This window comes from Microcebus murinus, chromosome 2, assembly GCF_040939455.1.
Source record: "Microcebus murinus isolate Inina chromosome 2, M.murinus_Inina_mat1.0, whole genome shotgun sequence".
Classification (NCBI taxonomy): Eukaryota; Metazoa; Chordata; class Mammalia; order Primates; family Cheirogaleidae; genus Microcebus; species Microcebus murinus.
Genome location: NC_134105.1, coordinates 19755880 through 19773790, shown reverse-complemented (window position 1 = coordinate 19773790; position 17911 = coordinate 19755880). Strand labels below are relative to the sequence as shown.

Sequence of the window (17911 nt, the reverse complement as noted above, 5' to 3'; positions counted from 1 at the left end):
CTTGATCAAGTCACACCTCCCTTAAGCCTTACAGATTCCCTCATCTGTAAAATAGAGATGATTATCCCAACATGTATGCCCACCTTTCAGGGCTGTACCTGGATCAAATAAAGAGACCCATGTTAGCACCTGTTCTTAATGATCAAGAACTTACACATAAGCAGATAATTCTGAATCTGAAGGTGGCTGTTCATGACTGGACTCGACCTGTGTGAACTGGTGTGAACATCTATATCTTTTGATTATGCAGCATCACTTATTGAACATGTACTAAAACCCTGTCCCTGCTTTCCAGAAGCTCTTGGTCCACCTTCTTTGAGAAAGAATTGTAAACAGGTATAGGAAATGCTGGTGTGGTGGCTCACACCTAAAATCCCTTTGGCAGGTAGAGGCGGGAGGATAGCTTGAGGCCAGGAGTTTGGAACCAACCTGGGCAACACAGACCCTGTCTCTACAAAAAAATTAAAATATTAGCTGTGCATGGTGGGGCATGCCTATAGTCCTAACTACTTGGCGGGTCTGAGGTGGGAGGATCACTTGAGCCTAGGAGTTGGAAGTTACAGTGAGCTATGATCAGGCCACTGCACTCCAGCCTGAGCAACAGAGTAAAACCCTGTCTCTAAAAATAAATAGATAGATAGAGGACACTACAGTACCGTGTGATGGGTTTATCCTAGAGAAATAAACAAAACACTGAAAAAGCACAAAAAGACTCTCCCTGGAGGATTCCTGAAAGGCTTCCCAGTGAAGGGAGCATTTGAGCCAGGTCTCAGAGGATGAATAGGAGTTCATCAAAGAGAAAAGTGGAGAAGAGCATTCCAAAAAGAATAACATGTGCCAAGACAAAGAAGTAGGAAGTGATGGGAAGGAGACGGGGCTGAAAAGGAAGACTAGCACCAGATGGCTGCCATAAGGAGCTATCTTACAGAGGTAGGGACCCAAGGGGGGTTTGAAGTCCTCTCCAACTGCACTAACACCCAACTCCAGCCCACAGGATGTGTCTGCACCACTACAGGAATTTTCTAGTGCTCAGCAGCCCCAGCCACCCCACCTACAGATGGTATCCCCCCTGAACACCCTAGGGTGAGTAATATTTTGAAGAGAGAAAGTCAAATCATGCTGCTTCTCTGTTTAAAAAAACCCTTTAATAACCTCCCATTGCACTTAGAATAAAACCCAGACCCCTTACCAGGGCCACCATGCATGATCTCTTTGCTACTCTCCTCTCCTCTGCCCCTCACACACTGTGCCCCAGACACCCTGGGCTCCTTTGTGTGCCTGGACTCACTCTCAGGGCCTTGTCACTGGCTCTTCCCCCTACATGGATAGCTCCTTCCTCAGGTCTTCAGAGCGCAGTCTCATCCTTCAGTCCTCATAGGCCTTCCCTGGCTCCCTTAAAGCAGAATCCCCAGCCACATTCTTTATCTTTGCTGCCTCTGCTTCCATGAGGGCCTGTGATGTGCCTTGAGGGACTGTGTCAAGACAAAGACAGCATCTGAGGGAGCTCCCTCCCAAGCCCTGATTACTTTCTGTCATACCCCCCTGCTTATCTGCATAGCAAGCCCCACTATTTGGAATCCCCTAAATTATGCATTTTCCTATTTTATGTCAATCTTTTCCCTTCATGGTATTTGGGGCAGAGTTTGGTACACAGCAAGTGATAAGCATTTTTTTGCTACAATAAATGAATAATGAATGATCGGAAAAATTATAAGATACAGACCAGAGAGGAGAAAGACCAGAAAAAGGAAACTGTGAGGTGACTGCTATTAGGGCTGATACCCCCAAAATATAGTGGTTTGACATACAGAACTAAAGAAAAAGCCTCTGACCTCCCCTCAACCACAGCAGCCCAGAAGCATCTCTCAATTCTCTGTCTCTCCCAAAGCACAGAACAAAGTTCTCTGAAGTTCCTTTATCTGCCTAAAGTCTGTACTCTCCAAAGAAGAACATCATTACCTTTGGACCCTTCCCTGAATTTTCATGAACTGAACTCATATGGCAGGAAAAAAGACTAAAGTCTGTCACCAAACCTGGACAGATTTTTGTCACAAACCATTGTCTGCTCTACAGGCCCAACAGACTTTGTCCCAGGCCACTATATGTTCTTCAAGCCTGTTATATTCCCCTAAAAAGCATTTACTACCCCAAGAAAATCATCCACACTTCCCCATCTCCCTTTCCTCCGAGAAGAAGGGTATAGAACCATCTGTACCTCATTGGGATATTGGGTAATCATTCTCCTCTGATTCCCCTGAGTCATACAAGTTAAAATAAATTTGTATGCCTTTTCTCCAATTAATCTGCCTTCTATGAGTTGATTTTTCATAGGGCAAAGGGAAAAACTTCCCCTTCCTACATTGTTATGATCAACCAGGCAAGAGAGCATGAGGGCCTCACATAGGACAAAGCCGAGTACAGCAGCCGTGAGTTTTAGGCCAGGGTGAAAAATGACAGAGGAGTGTCCTGCACATTTGGTGCAGAAGTGGTTACAAAATGTCTCCACAAGCCTGATTTGGATCTTAAATGTTACAAGTCCCAATTAGGCAAAAAATGACATTTTTTTGCTTGCTTTATGATCATACCCCTTGGAGATGTTAGGGGTCTTGTGGCATTTGGCTTCTTTTTCTCTGCAGGCTTTAAAAATCTGAAAAGAACATCAGCAGTGAGCCCCTGTGCTCCAGACACAGCTCCAAACTGGGGCCAGCAGGCATTAGTAACCAACCGAATGTGGGGGGTGAGGGAGAGAAAGTGACAAGGATGACCCCAAGTGAAGGAACAAAGCAGGAAGAGTTGGTTGGGGATGAGGGAAAGTAGAAACAGTGGCCATTTTGGTCTTTTTGAGTCTAGAGTGCTTGTGGAAAATCCAGATGAAGGTGTCCACAGGAAGGTGGATTCACTCATCTCAGAAGAAAAGCCAGGGCTACAATTTGGGACCTGTGGTGTAGATGGGGTCACCAGGGAAGAGTATCCAGAGAGGGAGGGGCCATAGGCCTAAGCCTGGGGAGCACTGTGATTTGAGGAATCTGCAGAGAGCAACCATGAGTGGTTGGAAAGGTTGGGTCCCTCCCACAGAGCAGGGAGGGAGCTTCCACCAGGAGGGGATGACACCAACGACATCAGGTACTGCAGAGAGTCCAGGAAAGGAAAAAGGAGAAGACACTGGTGACTGAGAAGTCACAGCTGATCCTCCCGGGGTGGAGTCACCTCCACAGTAGGGCAGGAGGCCAGATTGTAGAGGATAAGAGAGAAGTACAGAAATAGCCAGTGGAGACAATGCTGCAATTTTTTTTTTTATAGAAAGGAGGAATTAGAGATAAGGCAATGAGATGATTGTTTTAGGGGGAAAGTCATGTGAAGACTTTTCTTTTTCATTTTTTTCACTTCATTGTTTTCCCTGTAATTATAGGTTCACTGTGGAAAATTGCAAAGTACAAAAAAGGGTAAAGAAGCAGAATGGAAACAAACCTTCCCTTTAGCATCTGGCATATTTCCTTCCAATCTTTCTTCTGTTTGTTTGTTTGTTTGGTTGGTTGGTTGTTTTTTTTTTTTGGTTTGTTTGTTTTTGAGACAGAGTCTCACGCTGTTGCTGGGGCTAGATTGCCGTGGCATCAGCCTAGCTCACAGCAACCTCAAACTCCTGGGCTCAAGCGATCCTTCTGCTTCAGCCTCCTGAGTAGCTGGGATTACAGGCATGTGCCACCATGCCTGGCTAATTTTTTCTAGATATTTTTAGCTGTCCAAATAATTTATTTCTATCTTTAGTAGAGAAGGGGTCTCACTCTTGCTCAGGCTGGTCTTGAACTCCCGACCTTGAGTGATCCTCCTGCCTCAGCCTCCCAGAGAGCTAGGATTACAGGCGTGAACCACCGCACCAGGCCCTCCAATCTTACTTCTATATACTTTTATTTTTTACTTTGCCTTGGTAAATTATCTTCAATTCGCAATTCTATGTTTTTTTTTTCTTTACTGAATACTGTTTCCTAAGCACTAAAGAGAATTTTTCTCCTTTTCTTTTTTTTAATATGAGAGGTCCTCGAGTACCCAGTCTAGTTCTACCCTCCACTCCAGCAGTCTTGGGGCCTCCCTGATTTCTGACCAGACAATATGGTTTAGGAGATGATTCTTTTCATTTGGGTACATAAAAAAGCTGAACAGCAGAAGGGCCAAAAATAACCTTGGGGGCAGCTGGCAGGGTTGAAAGAGGCCTCAGTGTGGTATGTTCAAGGCACCTAGGGGGAGATTTCGGGCATGAGCTGCACACAGGCCCTCGTTGGGGTAACCAGTTTGGAAGCAGCAGGAAAGGAGGGGTGGTGTTGGCCAGGCCTGCCAAGAGCTTGCTAGCTGCCAGGCACTGGCACCTAGATGTATAACCTTAGATGTATCTTAACACCTTAGATGTATCTGACCTCACAAGTCCTGTTGCTAACACTGATTAACGTGAGAGGTTAAGCAACTTTCCCAAGTCCACACATCTCCTTAGTGGCTGGGTCGGATTTGAACATAGGCAATTGCCCTCCAGGGCCCATGCTCCTAACTACCCCTCCACTGTGGAACGCCCATCCCTGGCTGCACAGACAATCACTTGAGGGGATTTTATAAAATACCTGCCTGCTCTGCCGCATCCTGCTTCCTTCCCTTCCTTCCTGCTTCCTTCCCTTCCTTCCCAAACCAGGTATCCATCTCAAGAATGCCCCCTCATAAATATTGGTACACTAATCTCCATCTCAGAAAAAAAGTTGTCTATACCAGGGGCCCAGCCAGAGGGACTTAGGCAGGATCTCTGGGTATAGGAACCAGATACAAATATGTTTTTAAGTGTCCCTAGATGACTCTGTTGGCCAGCCAGGTTTGAGAACCACAGATCCACTGGCTCCTAAGTATGTTTACTCCATGCCAAATAGCAATAGCAGCAGCAGCAATAGTAATGGCTAACCCTGCTGGGTGCCAGGCCCTATTTTAAGCACTTTTTATGTATTAATTTATTTAATCCTCATAAGGTAGGTACTACAGTAGTAGTGTCCCCATCTTACAGATAGGAAAACTGAGGTTGCATAGAATCTGGGCTCCTCAACTCAGTCTATGCTATAGCCTGACTATTCTGATTTCCTGAGACTAGCTGCTTAGCGGGTTAAAAGGAAATAAACTAACCTCACTTGAGCCCTTTCTTTGTGCTGGCACAATGCTAAGAACTTTCCCATAGTTGAAATTCGAGGTAGGGAATTTCCCTTCCAGGTGGGGAGTGCTAGCCCATTTTCCAGAAGAGACAAGACAGGCTCAGTGAAGTTAAGTGGCACATTTACCAGGCTGGGAAACAACAGAACCACCATTCCCAGTGGGGCCATCTGAAGTTTAGGCTCTGTCCCAGGGCAGATTTTTCCCCTTCTATAGTGTTACCATGTTACCGTCCATCCATGCTAGAGGTTAACACCACAGGGCCTGCCAGGACTCGGCCATGAGTGGAATCTGCAGCAGGCCTGCTGGGGTTGGACCATCGAGCCAGCCAAGAGTTCATGCCCCATCTGGGGGTGCAGCAACTCCTCTATTGGCCTGCTGTGGTCTCCCCAGAATATGAGCCCAGCACAGCCAGATCATCTAATTCAGAAGAGGAGGCAGAAGTCCTAGGTTTTATTTGGTATCTCTGGATATATAAATGTTGATAACTAATTTTTAAAGACAAAAAACTTAAAGCCTCATCTGGGCTCTCTATTACCCACCTGTGAAGAGGTACAGCCTACAGGTCCCCAGTGGCAACTGCTGGTCTCTTTTCCCAGGTATCCACCTCCAACCTGGAACAGTGTCTCCAGCTGCCTGATCAGCTACTGACTCCCCAGACTCAACATGTCCACATCTGAATTCATCCCTTCTCTGCCCGTCCTTAAAAGTCTCCAACAAACCTGCTTCTCCTCCAGTATCCCCCACCTCCACCTCTTAGCCTCCACTTCTCAGCCACCTCCAAGACCCCTGTAACACCACCTCTTCTCAGAACCTCCACTTGGTCATCGTCACTTGCCTCTGTTACACACAGAGCCTCCTAATTGGCCTCCCTGCTTTCTGTCCTGCTGCCTTTGAGTCTTCATTCTTTACTCTTCCAATGGCCTCCCTCCCCTTAAATGAGCCAGGCGTGGTGGCATGGCTATCAGGAGACACTCCAACCTGGTGGACAGAGCAAGACCCTGTCTCTAAAAATAAATAAATTAATTAATTAACAACATAAAAGTAAAAAATAAAATAAAACTTGAACTCATCATGATCTACAGGACCCTACATGACCTGGCATTGGGCTCTTCTCTTTTTTTTTTTTTTTTTTTTAGACTGAGTCTCGTTTTGTTGCCCAGGCTAGAGTGAGTGCCATGGCGTCAGCCTAGCTCACAGCAACCTCAGACTCCTGGGCTCAAGCAATCCTACTGCCTCAGCCTCCCGAGTAGCTGGGACTACAGGCATGTGCCACCATGCCCGGCTAATTTTTTTTTATGTATATTAGTTGGCCAATTAATTTCTTTCTATTTGTAGTAGAGATGGGGGTCTCACTCTTGCTTAGGCTGGTTTCGAACTCCTGACCTCAAGCAATCCGCCCGCCTCAGCCTCCCAGAGTGCTAGGATTACAGGCGTGAGCCACCGCGCCCGGCCTGGGCTTTTCTCTTGACTTGCTCTCTTTCTGTCACTCTGCTCCAGCCACACTGGCCTTCTGAAAATTTCTCCAGCACATGGACTTCATGGCCTTTGCCCGCACTGTTTCCCCAGATCCTCCCATCCCCAGGGCTCAGCTCCTCAGCCAGGTCCTCCCTGTTCTCACTGTGTAAAGTTGTGTCCCCTCCCCAGACACCCTGCTTTACATCTCCCTTACAGCCTTACCCACCCTTGACGTGTCTGGTACCTGTCTGTATCGCCCTCCTCCTCCTACATATACCCTGCCATGAAATCTCCATGAGAACAGGGGCAAAGTCTGTTTTATCCATGGTAGGACTCGATGCTTGGTACATAGAACTCAAAAAATATTTGTCTGTTAAGGACTGCGTGCACATTTGTGTCTGCTTCCCCTCCCCCCGCAGTTTACCCCACTCTTCTGTATTCACATTCTCAGAAGCCAGAAGCCACTAACAGATGGGGAATGAATCAGAAAGGAAGCAGAGAGAGAAAAGGAAGAAGTTCTGCCAGTTGGTGCAAAAAAAAAAAAAAAGTCTGGGATGAATCTAGATACAGTCAGGTGAGTCACATCCTCCCCCACCCCACCCACCTCACCCTCACCCACATTCTACCACTTCGACCAAAGCAAAAGGCCAGGCACAGTGGCTCACGACTGTAATCCTAGCACTTTGGGAGGCTGAGGCAAGAGGATTTCTTGAGGCCAGAAGTTTGAGACCAACCTGGGCAATATATTGAGACCCCATCTCTACAAAAAATTTAAAAAGTTAGCTAAGGGTGGCACACACCTATAGTCCCAGCTACTTGGGAGGCTGAGTCAGGAGGATCACTTGAGCCCAGGAGTTTGAGGTTGCTGTGAGCTATGATGGTGCCACTGCAGTCTACTCCAGGCAACAGAGCGAGACCCTGTCTCAAGAAAGAAAAGAAACAAAGCAAAATGCTGACTTTGTGAGTTTGGAGTCACAGAGGACAAGATCCAAGTCTTGCTGGCTCTGTGACCTTGAACGAGTATCTGTCTCAGCCTCAGTTTCCTCATCTGTAAAAGGGAGGTGGGAATGGTATCTCACTCATAGGGGGACAGTGAATGGGATAATCCACATGCACAACGCCCTTAGAATTATGTCTGGATGTAGTAAGCACTCAAGAAATGCCAGCTGGTATTACTATTAACATGTTACCTGGCACCTACCACCCACTTACCTTACAGAGCTCAGAGCTGCATCAGTGCTGCCTCTGTTGCTATAGGACCTCAGTTAATGTCATCTCTGGTCCTCATTCTTCCTATCTGTGATGGGGACCATTATGGCAACTGAAATTAAGGCTGCTGAGGCAGAAATAATTCACTAAAGGTTTATTGGAAGCCAAATGTGAGGCTTGATCTGGGAAGACACACCAACAGAGGTGGGGATGTTCCAGAGTTTGTCACAAGGTGAAAGGTTTTTATAGGAAAGTTTAAAAGGAGGGAGGGGCAGTTGTCCCTCTTTTCATTGGAAGGTACATACCAAATTTGTAATCGTTGGCTACAGATGACATCATACAGGCTAAAAATGTCTGTGTGCAAGACAATCAGTAGAATTTCGTGCTTCAGTTACTCTTAAAATAAATCAGCACTCTATTTAGTGTCCGTAGGTGACACATTGATCAGCACATCAATAATTTAAGGAATATTTGAATTAAGTGTAGGATGAAAAATGAAAAAAAATAAAGATAAAAAAATAATAATAATTTGAGGAATATATGTTAAGATTCTTTACTTAGAGACAGAATGTCACCGTTGAGTCACAAGACATCTCCAAAGAGAATTAATTGGGAATCCTGTTTCCTGTCAAATGTGACCCAAATGATATCAATAAGCAGCCACATTTATGAGCACTTGCTGTATACCCAGAACTGTATGGGCACACTGTTTGCCCACTGGAGTATAAGTTCCCTGAGCCACTGGCCACCGCCCAGCTCAGTGCCAGAGATATCACAGGCACACTCAAAATCTTGCTCTTCACATTTTTTCTTTTAAATTTTTAATTTAATTTTAATTACTTTTAATTTTAGTGCAATAAAATATACATTACATAATTGGGAAAATTATACCATTTCATAATGGGAAAATTAACCATTTTCCCATTTTTATTTATTTATTTATTTTTGAAACAGAGTCTCACTTTGTTGCCCAGGCTAGAGTGAATGCCATGGCATCAGCCTAGCTCACAGCAACCTCAAACTCCTGGGCTCAAGCAATCCTGCTGCCTCAGCCTCCTGAGTAGCTGGGACTACAGGCATGTGCCACCATCCCAGCTAATTTTTTTCTATATATATTAGTTGGCCAATTAATTTCTTTCTATTTATATTAGAGACAGGGTCTCGCTCTTGCTCAGGCTGGTTTCAAACTCCTGACCTCGAGCAATCTGCCCGCCTTGGCCTCCCAGAGTGCTGGGATTACAGGTGTGAGCCACCGCGCCCAGCCTTCCCATTTTTAAATGTACAGTTCAGTGACATTAAATACATTCAAATTGTTGCACAACCATCAACACCATCCATCTCCAGAACTTTTTCATTATCCCAAACTAAAATTCTATGCTCACTTAATGATAACTTCCTACATCTCCTTCCCCTCATTCCCTGGTAACCAGTATTCTACTTTCGTCTCTATATAGTTGAGTTTTCAAAGTACTTCATATATTTGTCCTTTTGAGTCAGGCTGATTTCACTTAGCCTAATGCCTTCAAGGTTTGTCCATGCAGTAGCATGACTCAGTACTTCATTCCTTTTTATAACCAAATAATATTCCATTGTATGGCTACCCATTCATTGTGTTTATCCATTCATCCCTTGATGAACATTTGGGTTGTTTCTACCTTTTCCCTATTGTGAATAATGCTGCTATGAACATGAATATACAAGTATCCCTTCAAGTCCCTGCTTTCAATATTTTCATGCAAGTACTAACCAGACCCAACCCTGCTTAGCTTCTGAGATCATAGGAGACCAGGTACAATCAAAGTGATATTGCTGATGGCCGTAGACTCTGCTTCCAATTTTTTTGGTATATACCCACAAAAGGAATTGCTGGATCATATGGTAATTCCATGTGGAATAAAAAGGTTTTTTAAAAAGAGATGGGAGGCCGGGCGCTGTGGCTCACGCCTGTAATCCTAGCTCTTGGGAGGCCGAGGCGGGCGGATTGCTCAAGGTCAGGAGTTCAAAACCAGCCTGAGCAAGAGCGAGACCCCGTCTCTACTATAAATAGAAAGAAATTAATTGGCCAACTGATATATATATATATATAAAATTAGCCGGGCATGGTGGCGCATGCCTGTAGTCCAGCTACTCGGGAGGCTGAGGCAGGAGGATCGCTTGAGCCCAGGAGTTTGAGGTTGCTGTGAGCTAGGCTGACGCCACGGCACTCACTCTAGCCTGGACAACAAAGTGAGACTCTGTCTCAAAAAAAAAAAAAAAAAAAAAAAAGAGATGGGGTCTTGTTATGTTGCCCAGGCTGGATTCAAATTCCTGGTCTCAAAGGATCCTCTGGCCTCAGCTGCCTGAGTAGCTGGGACTACAGGCATGCACCACCATGACTGGCTTGATTTTTTAAATAATAGCTATCCTAAAGGGTGTAAAGTGGTATCTCATTGTAGTTTTGACTTGCATTTCCCTAATGATTAGTAATGTTGAGCATCTTTTCATGTGCTTATTCGCCATCAGTATATCTTCTTTAGAGAAATGTCTATATAAGTTCTTTGCCCATTTTTTAATTGAGTTGGGGGTTTTGGATATTGTTGAGTTATAGAAGTTTCTAATATATTCCAGATATTACTCCCTTATCAGATATGTGAGTCACAAATATTTTCTCCCATTCTGTGGGTTGTCTTTTCACTCTCTTGATAGTGTCCTTTGATGCACAAAGATTTTTAATTTTGATGAAGTCCAATATACTTATTTTTTATTTTATTATCTGTGTTTGTGGTATAATATCCAAGAAATCATTGACAAACCCAATGTCATGAAGCTTTTCCCCTATGTTTTCTTCTAAGAGTTTCATATATATATACACACACACATATTTTAAGACAAGTTCTCACTATTGTCCAGGCTGGTCTTGAACTCTTGGCCTCAAGTGATCCTCTCGCCTCAGCCTCCCAAAGTGCTAGGATTACAGGTGTGAGCCACTGCACCTGGCAAGTTTCATAATTTTAGCTCTAACGTTTAGGTCTTTGATTCATTTTGTTTTTTATTTTTTATTTTTTTATTTTTTGAGACAGAGTCTCGCTTTGTTGCCCAGGCTAGAGTGAGTGCCATGGCGTCAGCCTAGCTCACAGCAACCTCAATCTCTGGACTCAAGCAATCCTCCTGCCTCAGCCTCCCAAGTAGCTGGGACTACAGGCATGTGCCACCATGCCTGGCTAATTTTTTTTTCCTATATATATTAGTTGGCCACTTAATTTCTTTCTATTTATAGTAGAGACGGAGTCTCGCTCTTCGCTCAGGCTAGTTTCAAACTCCTGACCTCGAGCAATCCGCCCACCTCGGCCTCCCAGAGTGCTGATTCATTTTGAATTAATCTTTTGTATGTTGTGTAAGGTACAGAAAAAGTTTGCTGATGCCTGGTGAAGGTAACTTCAGTTTCTTCTGCTTTATAAAAACATTGCAAAGAACATCCAAGGCCTCTGAGACCGGGCCTTAGCGGCCCCTTCAGGCCTCAGTGTGCTACCTGCATGGTTTCACTCCAGCCATCTTGGTCTTTCAGTTCCTGAATTGCAGCACATTCTCTCCAACCTCACTGTTCTGCTTCTCCTTAAATTGTCCTTCCTCCCACACTTTGCCTGGTTGTCTTCTATTTATTCTTTAGGTTTCAGATTCAAAATCATTGCCTCATGAACAGTCTCCCAGAGGCCAAATTCAGTGTCACACTCCATTTGCTGCTCTCCATCCTCACTCAACTGGAAGCCTTGTGGAGTCAGGGACTGGATGGATCTATTCCATTTGCTACTATACTGTACCACAGTATACATTGCTTGTTAGAATGAATGAATTCTTATTGGTAAATTTCCCCTTAAACCTAATTTTACCTAGGAGAATACATTCCTAGGAAAGGAATTCTTCCAAGACTTTAGATTTTGCATGGATGTTGGTGAGTTGTTCTCTACAAAGGTTGTCAATATCAGCAATAAGAGAGTGCTATTAATACTTAACTAGTGTTTGGAACTATTGCTTTTTTTTTTCTTTACTGGAGAAAAGCTTTAGAAAGAACATCAACTCAGCTTTATAAAAGGATATACTTAAGCCTGGTAAAGGGGAAGGAATTTTTACAAAATTGAAGTTTCACATGATGATGCCCTTACACTTTTTTTTTTTTTTTTTTTTTGAGACACAGTCTCACTCTGTTGCCTGGGCTAGAGTGCCGTGGTGTCAGCCTAGTTCACAGCAACCTCAAACTCCTGGGCTCAAGCAATCCTTCTGTCTCAGCCTCCTGAGTAGCTGGGACTACAGGCATGTGCCACCATGCCCGGCTAATTTTTTCTATATATTTTTAGTTGGTCAATTAATTTCTTTCTATTTCTTAGTAGAGAAGAGGTCTTGCTCAGGCTGGTCTCGAACTCCTGAGCTCAAACAATCCTCCCGCCTCGACCTCCCAGGGTGCTAGGATTACAGGTGTGAGCCACCATGCCCGGCTAATTCCCTTACTCTTATTGGCAGACACTTGGAAGGAGTCTGGATATTCCTTATGGGTGCATAACATAGTCTATAATATAGTGTGCCCTTGGATAAACATTATCACTTAACTTGCTTAAATGTCAGTTTTCTAATCTTGAAACAGAAAACAATACCTATTCTTTCTACTTCAAGAATTAGCTGCTTAGGCCAGGGGTGGTGGCTCACACGTATAATCCTAGCACTCTGGGAAGCCAAGGTGGGATGATTGCTTGAGCTCAGGAGTTGGAGACCATCCTGAGCAAGAGCCAGAATGGTCTCTACTAAAAATAGAAAAATTAGCTGGGCATGGCAGTAGGTACCTGTAGTCCCAGCTACTTGGGAGGCTGAGTCAGGAGGATCTCTTGAGCGCAGGAGTTTGAGGTTGCAGTGAGCTATGATGACCCTACTGTACTCTAGCCCAAGCGACAGAGCAAAACTCTGTCTCAAAAGAGAGCCCAGGCATTTGAGGCCATCCTGGGCAACATAAGGAGACTTCTGTCTCTCTCTCTTTTTTTTTTTTTTTTTTTTTTTTTGAGACAGAGTCTCACTTTATTGCCCAGGCTAGAGTGAGTGCCGTGGCGTCAGCCTGGCTCACAGCAACCTCAAACTCCTGGGCTCAAGCAATCCTTCTGCCTCAGCCTCTCAAGTACCTGGGACTACAGGCATGTGCCACCATGCCTGGCTAATTTTTTTTCTATATATATATATTAGTTGGCCAATTAATTTCTTTCTATTTATAGTAGAGACGGGGTCTCGCTCTTGCTCAGGTTGGTTTCGAACTCCTGAGCTCAAAGGATCCACCCGCCTCGGGCTCCCAGAGAGCTAGGATTACAGGCGTGAGCCACCGCGCCCAGCCTGAGACTTTTGTCTCTTAAAAAATAAAATAAATAAACAAAATCTGCTTGGGTACTGAAAGTAGACTCCAAAAATTCATGCAGCTGGGAAAGAAACACAGTTCACACCCACCCACATCAGTTCCTTCAGGTAACATCATCATGGACAGATGCTCGTTAGTAGATGTCTCTCAGTCTCGAATAGAGTTAAATTATTAATGGTTCTAAGAGCTAATCGGGTTTCAGAACATTTGCAAAACCTGCCTGTAAAGGGATGGTATTTGACTTTTGATGTCCAGCACAGTGTAACCACCATAACCCAATTTTACAGCTTTGTCTAAATATCAAAAGACATCTATAGCTCTCTCTTTTTGCACCCTTCCTTTGGCTCTCTTTTCCTGCTGCGACAACAGGTCCAGTCGTCATCTGTGGCGTATGTACCATGCTCTGTAAACCTATATCTTGCTCTTGCCCTATAATCCTATCTTTCTCTCCTGAATAAACCTCGTTTTTGTGCTTGCCTAAGGAAAAAAAAAGACATCTACAGAAGTAGTTAGATTTTCTACAACCAAATATATACAGTCATGCACTGCATAACAACATTTGGGTCAAGGACAGACTGCATATACAATGATGGTTCCATAAGATTATAAGAGAGCTAAAAAAAATTCCTATTAACTAGTGACATTGTAGCCATCATAACTTGCTAAGGAAATGTTTATGGTGCTGCTATAAACGTTTTTCCCTAAAGACTGACTGCTACCTTTAGGTCTAGATGAGATTTCTGAAAGACTGACACCTAAGGAGCCTCATGAAGGTCCTTCGGGAGGTATTACAGAAGGCATTGTGCTACTGCCCCTGAAGACCTTCAAAGTGGGACAAAATGTGGAAATGGAAGACAATTATATTAATGATCTTTTTATTTAGCTTTACATATGATTTTTATTAATATTTAATACGAAATTCATAACATTCAAAATATTTATTTGTTATTTAGCTAACTTTCCTGAAGAAGTGGTAGATAATTTTCCAGCCGACGTATCCACTGGCTTTTATTATGGTTGGGCCAGTGCTGGAAGAGGAGATGTCCACAAGATGGTGGTGAGCATAGGATGGAACCAGTACTACAAGAACACAAAAAAGTCCATGGTAAGCGTTGTGTTTTGCTTTGTAACTGGCAATGGGATGATGATTTAGAGTAGTACGTAGTATTAGATTTTATATAGAACTCAACAGTTCAAATACTAGAATTTTGGGGAGTATACTTAAAGGATTTAATAATGAAGTATTTAGTTACTGTTTGAATGGAGTATCTTCTTCTGTCTTTTCACTTTCAACAGATTTGTGTCTTTGGATCTTGGTATTAATGATCTTAACCCTGCGTAGGCCCAGTCTAATGTGTGTGTTTACAGTGTTTGTGTCTCGGTTTTTAACAAAAAGAGTTTAAAAAATTTAGGCCAGGCGTGGTGGAAGGCCGAATAGGGCGGATCACTGGAGGTCAGGAGTTTGAAACCAGCCTGAGCAAGAGCAACCCCGTCTCTACTAAAAATAGAAACATATTAATTGGCCAACTAAAAATATATAGACAAAATTTAGCCGGACACGGTGGCGCATGCCTGTAGTTGCTAGAGGCAAGGACCCTCAAAGACCCTCAACTCCCCTATGACTCGTCCTACGCACGGACTTTGCCCTGGAAAATTCCAGCTATAGCTCCGAGAAGAATGCATTCCATAACGGTGCTGACCACGGGATGCTCCAGGGAGTGCTGACTGCAATTGTTCCCGACCACCTGCCAGGTTGGAGATGAGTAACCAGTCAAAAACAGGATACCGATAAGACGCTGATTGGGGCTGATTAACCCAGACCCAAGCCTCATCGTGGCCCCACTCTATTTTTTTGTTTCTACTTCCTTGTTTCTGTATGCTTATAAAACCTACTAAGAATCTAAGTAAAGCAGACCTTGACAACCATTTGCTTGGTCTTGTTCCTTTCTCTTGCCCATCTCTTTCAGGCAAGGTCCCCCTTGACCCCCGAGAGTAACAGAAGGTCCCGCAGGCCGGGACAAGTGGTGCCCAACGTGGGGCCCAAGGTACGGACCTTTGTCGGGTGACGCCGCGGTGTGCTCTTCCGCCGAAGGAAACCCTACAGAGACCCTCGTTCTGCCGCTCACAGAGTTGACGGTCTGGTGAGTAAATTTTTACATTGTTATCCCATCGAGATGGGCCATTCATTGTCTAAAGAGGCTGTTTTTATTAAGGATCTCAAGGCCTCACTCAGAGAGAGAGGAATTAGAGTTAAGAAAAAGGATCTTGTAAAGTTTTTTGTGTTCATTGATCGTGCTTGTCCTTGATTTATTATTAGTGGACCTGAGATTCACCCACGCAAATGGCAGAAGGTAGGCAGAGATTTAAACAATTTATTTCTGAATCAAGGCCCAGATGCCATCCCTGTATATGTTTTCTTGTACTGGGGACTAATCAGAGATATTGTTCAAGGGGCAGATTCAGACCCCAATAAGAAGCAGCTACTCTCCGTACCGGAATTTTGCCTCCGACCCATGTCGCGGTCCGCTTCGAGAACTTCTTTAAAGACGGCCGAAGGGCCAGCTTCTCCTAATGATCCTGAGAGACCAACATGCCCTTCCCCTTGCCCCTCGGTTTGTATTAATATGCTCCCTCAGGACCCCTCGGCTGAGCTCCAGACATCTAGGGACAAGCCCCCGATTTAGTAAGCCAGACACCAAGACCCTCTATCCTCCCTTACCCGAGGGTACAGCCCCTCATGCATTTAATTACCCGGTATTCAAAAAACAACCCCTCCAAGAGTCCCTCGACCCCGCAGAAGAGGCAACCCTCGGAGAGGAAGCGGCCTGATATCACAATCCCAAATGGCCCCCTCCTTACCCGCCCCAAATTTGCGCACCTTCATTATGCCTCCCCTTACAATGCCCTTGCTTTTGCGTGCCAAAGAAGACTTAAGTCAAAGGGTTACCCAATTAAAGGATGTCTTACAACTTCAAAAAGAGTTTGCCCAGCTTTCCAAAGACTTGTCCTCCCTCCAAGATACGCTTAAAGATTTGGTCTTCATTAGCCATTCACATCATGAGACCGCCCAGTCATACACCACCTTAAATAAAAAATCCTTAAAGTCCTCCCATAAAGCCCTAGCATTCCCGGTAGTTACCAGGTCTAATAGGCAAGGAGACCTTGCCACCCCTTCTTCTAGCCAGTCCCCGCCCCAAGATTCAGATAATGAGGATACAGAAGAGAGAGAAAGGGAAAGTGAAGGTGATGACCCCCCGGAGGAGGCAGTCCCGGGGCCCACTGCAGAGCCCACTGAGTTCCGCAGACTAAAACTTAAGACTTTAAAAGAATTAAATTCTGCTGTTAGGGCGTATGGGCCCAATGCACCCTTTACCTATTCCCTCCTAGAGGCAGCCTCAGGGGGCGGCTACCTGCTCCCTGGAGAATGGGTCAAACTAGTACAGGCGGTCCTTTCTCGCGGGAAGCTCCTCTCATGGAAGGCCGACTTTCTCAACCACTGTCAGACCACGGCTGCTAATAATTTAAAAAACCCCAATTCTGCATCTTGGACCCTTGAAAAACTTAGCGGACAAGGAAAGTTTGCCACTGATCAGCGCCAAAGGGGACTCTCGATCGGGCTTTTGTCTCAGACCGCCGCAGCCGCCTTCAGCGCTTGGGGTACACTTCCCTCTACGGGATCTGTCCTTACTCCCCTGACAAAAATCACCCAGGGAGCTCAAGAGGGTTTTAGTGAATTTGTGGGCAGGCTTTTAGAGTCTGCTGAACGAACCCTCGGACACGAAGATAAGAATAATAGGCTTATTAAACAATTAGCCTATGAAAATGCCAACAGCACCTGTAGGGCCATTCTTAGAGGCAAACTAAAAAATAAAGACCTTAATGACATGATTAGAATGTGTAATGATGCTGACCCCTTCGCCCATAATGTGTCGCAGGCCATGCAGCTTGCGGTCGGGGCTGCCATTCAAGGCACTGCGGCACAGAGAGGCTGTTTTAAGTGCGGTCAGCCAGGGTACTTTGTGAGACAGTGTCCCTTAGCCACCTCCTCTGCTGCCCCTAACCTCAGTGGACCACCAGGCAGGCCAACTCGGCCCCCCTCCCTCTGTCCTCGCTGCAAGAGGGGATAACATTGGGCTAGTGAGTGCCGCTCTAAGACCGATGCCCTTGGAAATCCCTTGCCCTACCTTTGGGGAAACGGCCTGAGGGGCCAGCCCCGGGCCCCTCGCCCTATTCAATTTCAGTCGGCCTCGGGGAACAGCCGACAAGAGGATCCCCAGCCTCTAGACTCCTCCGAGCAACCACAGGGAGCGCAGGAGTGGACTTGTGTGCCTCCTCCGACACAATATTAAGACCTGAGGATGGTGTTCAAATTTTGCCCACTGGCTCCTTTGGACCCCCCCCCCACCGGTAACATGTTCTTTTTTATTCTGGGCCGAGCCTCCTCCACTCTTGCAGGGCTCATAGTCCACCCCTCTATAGTAGATAGTGACTTCACCGGAGAAATTAACATCTTAGCCAGTGCACTTACAGGCCCTGTGTATGTCTCTAAGGGACAGCGCTTAGCTCAGGCATTACCCTTGCCCCTTAATACATCCTTCCCAGCCATCGCCTCTAACCGAGGTGCTTCCTGCCTTGGCTCTTCTGATCTCTATTGGGTCCAAGCTATCACCAAAGAACGGCCCACCCTGTGGCTAAAATTAG

General features: G+C 45.1%; 1 long non-coding RNA gene across 1 annotated transcript; it reads left to right on the top strand.

The window, feature by feature from the left end:
* Positions 1-7082: 7082 nt before the first annotated feature.
* LOC105863471 (uncharacterized) lies at positions 7083-15345 on the top strand. The gene is made up of 3 exons (XR_001150488.3): positions 7083-7207; positions 14164-14315; positions 15178-15345. It is a non-coding gene; the product is annotated as an uncharacterized LOC105863471 (long non-coding RNA).
* Positions 15346-17911: the final 2566 nt, after the last annotated feature.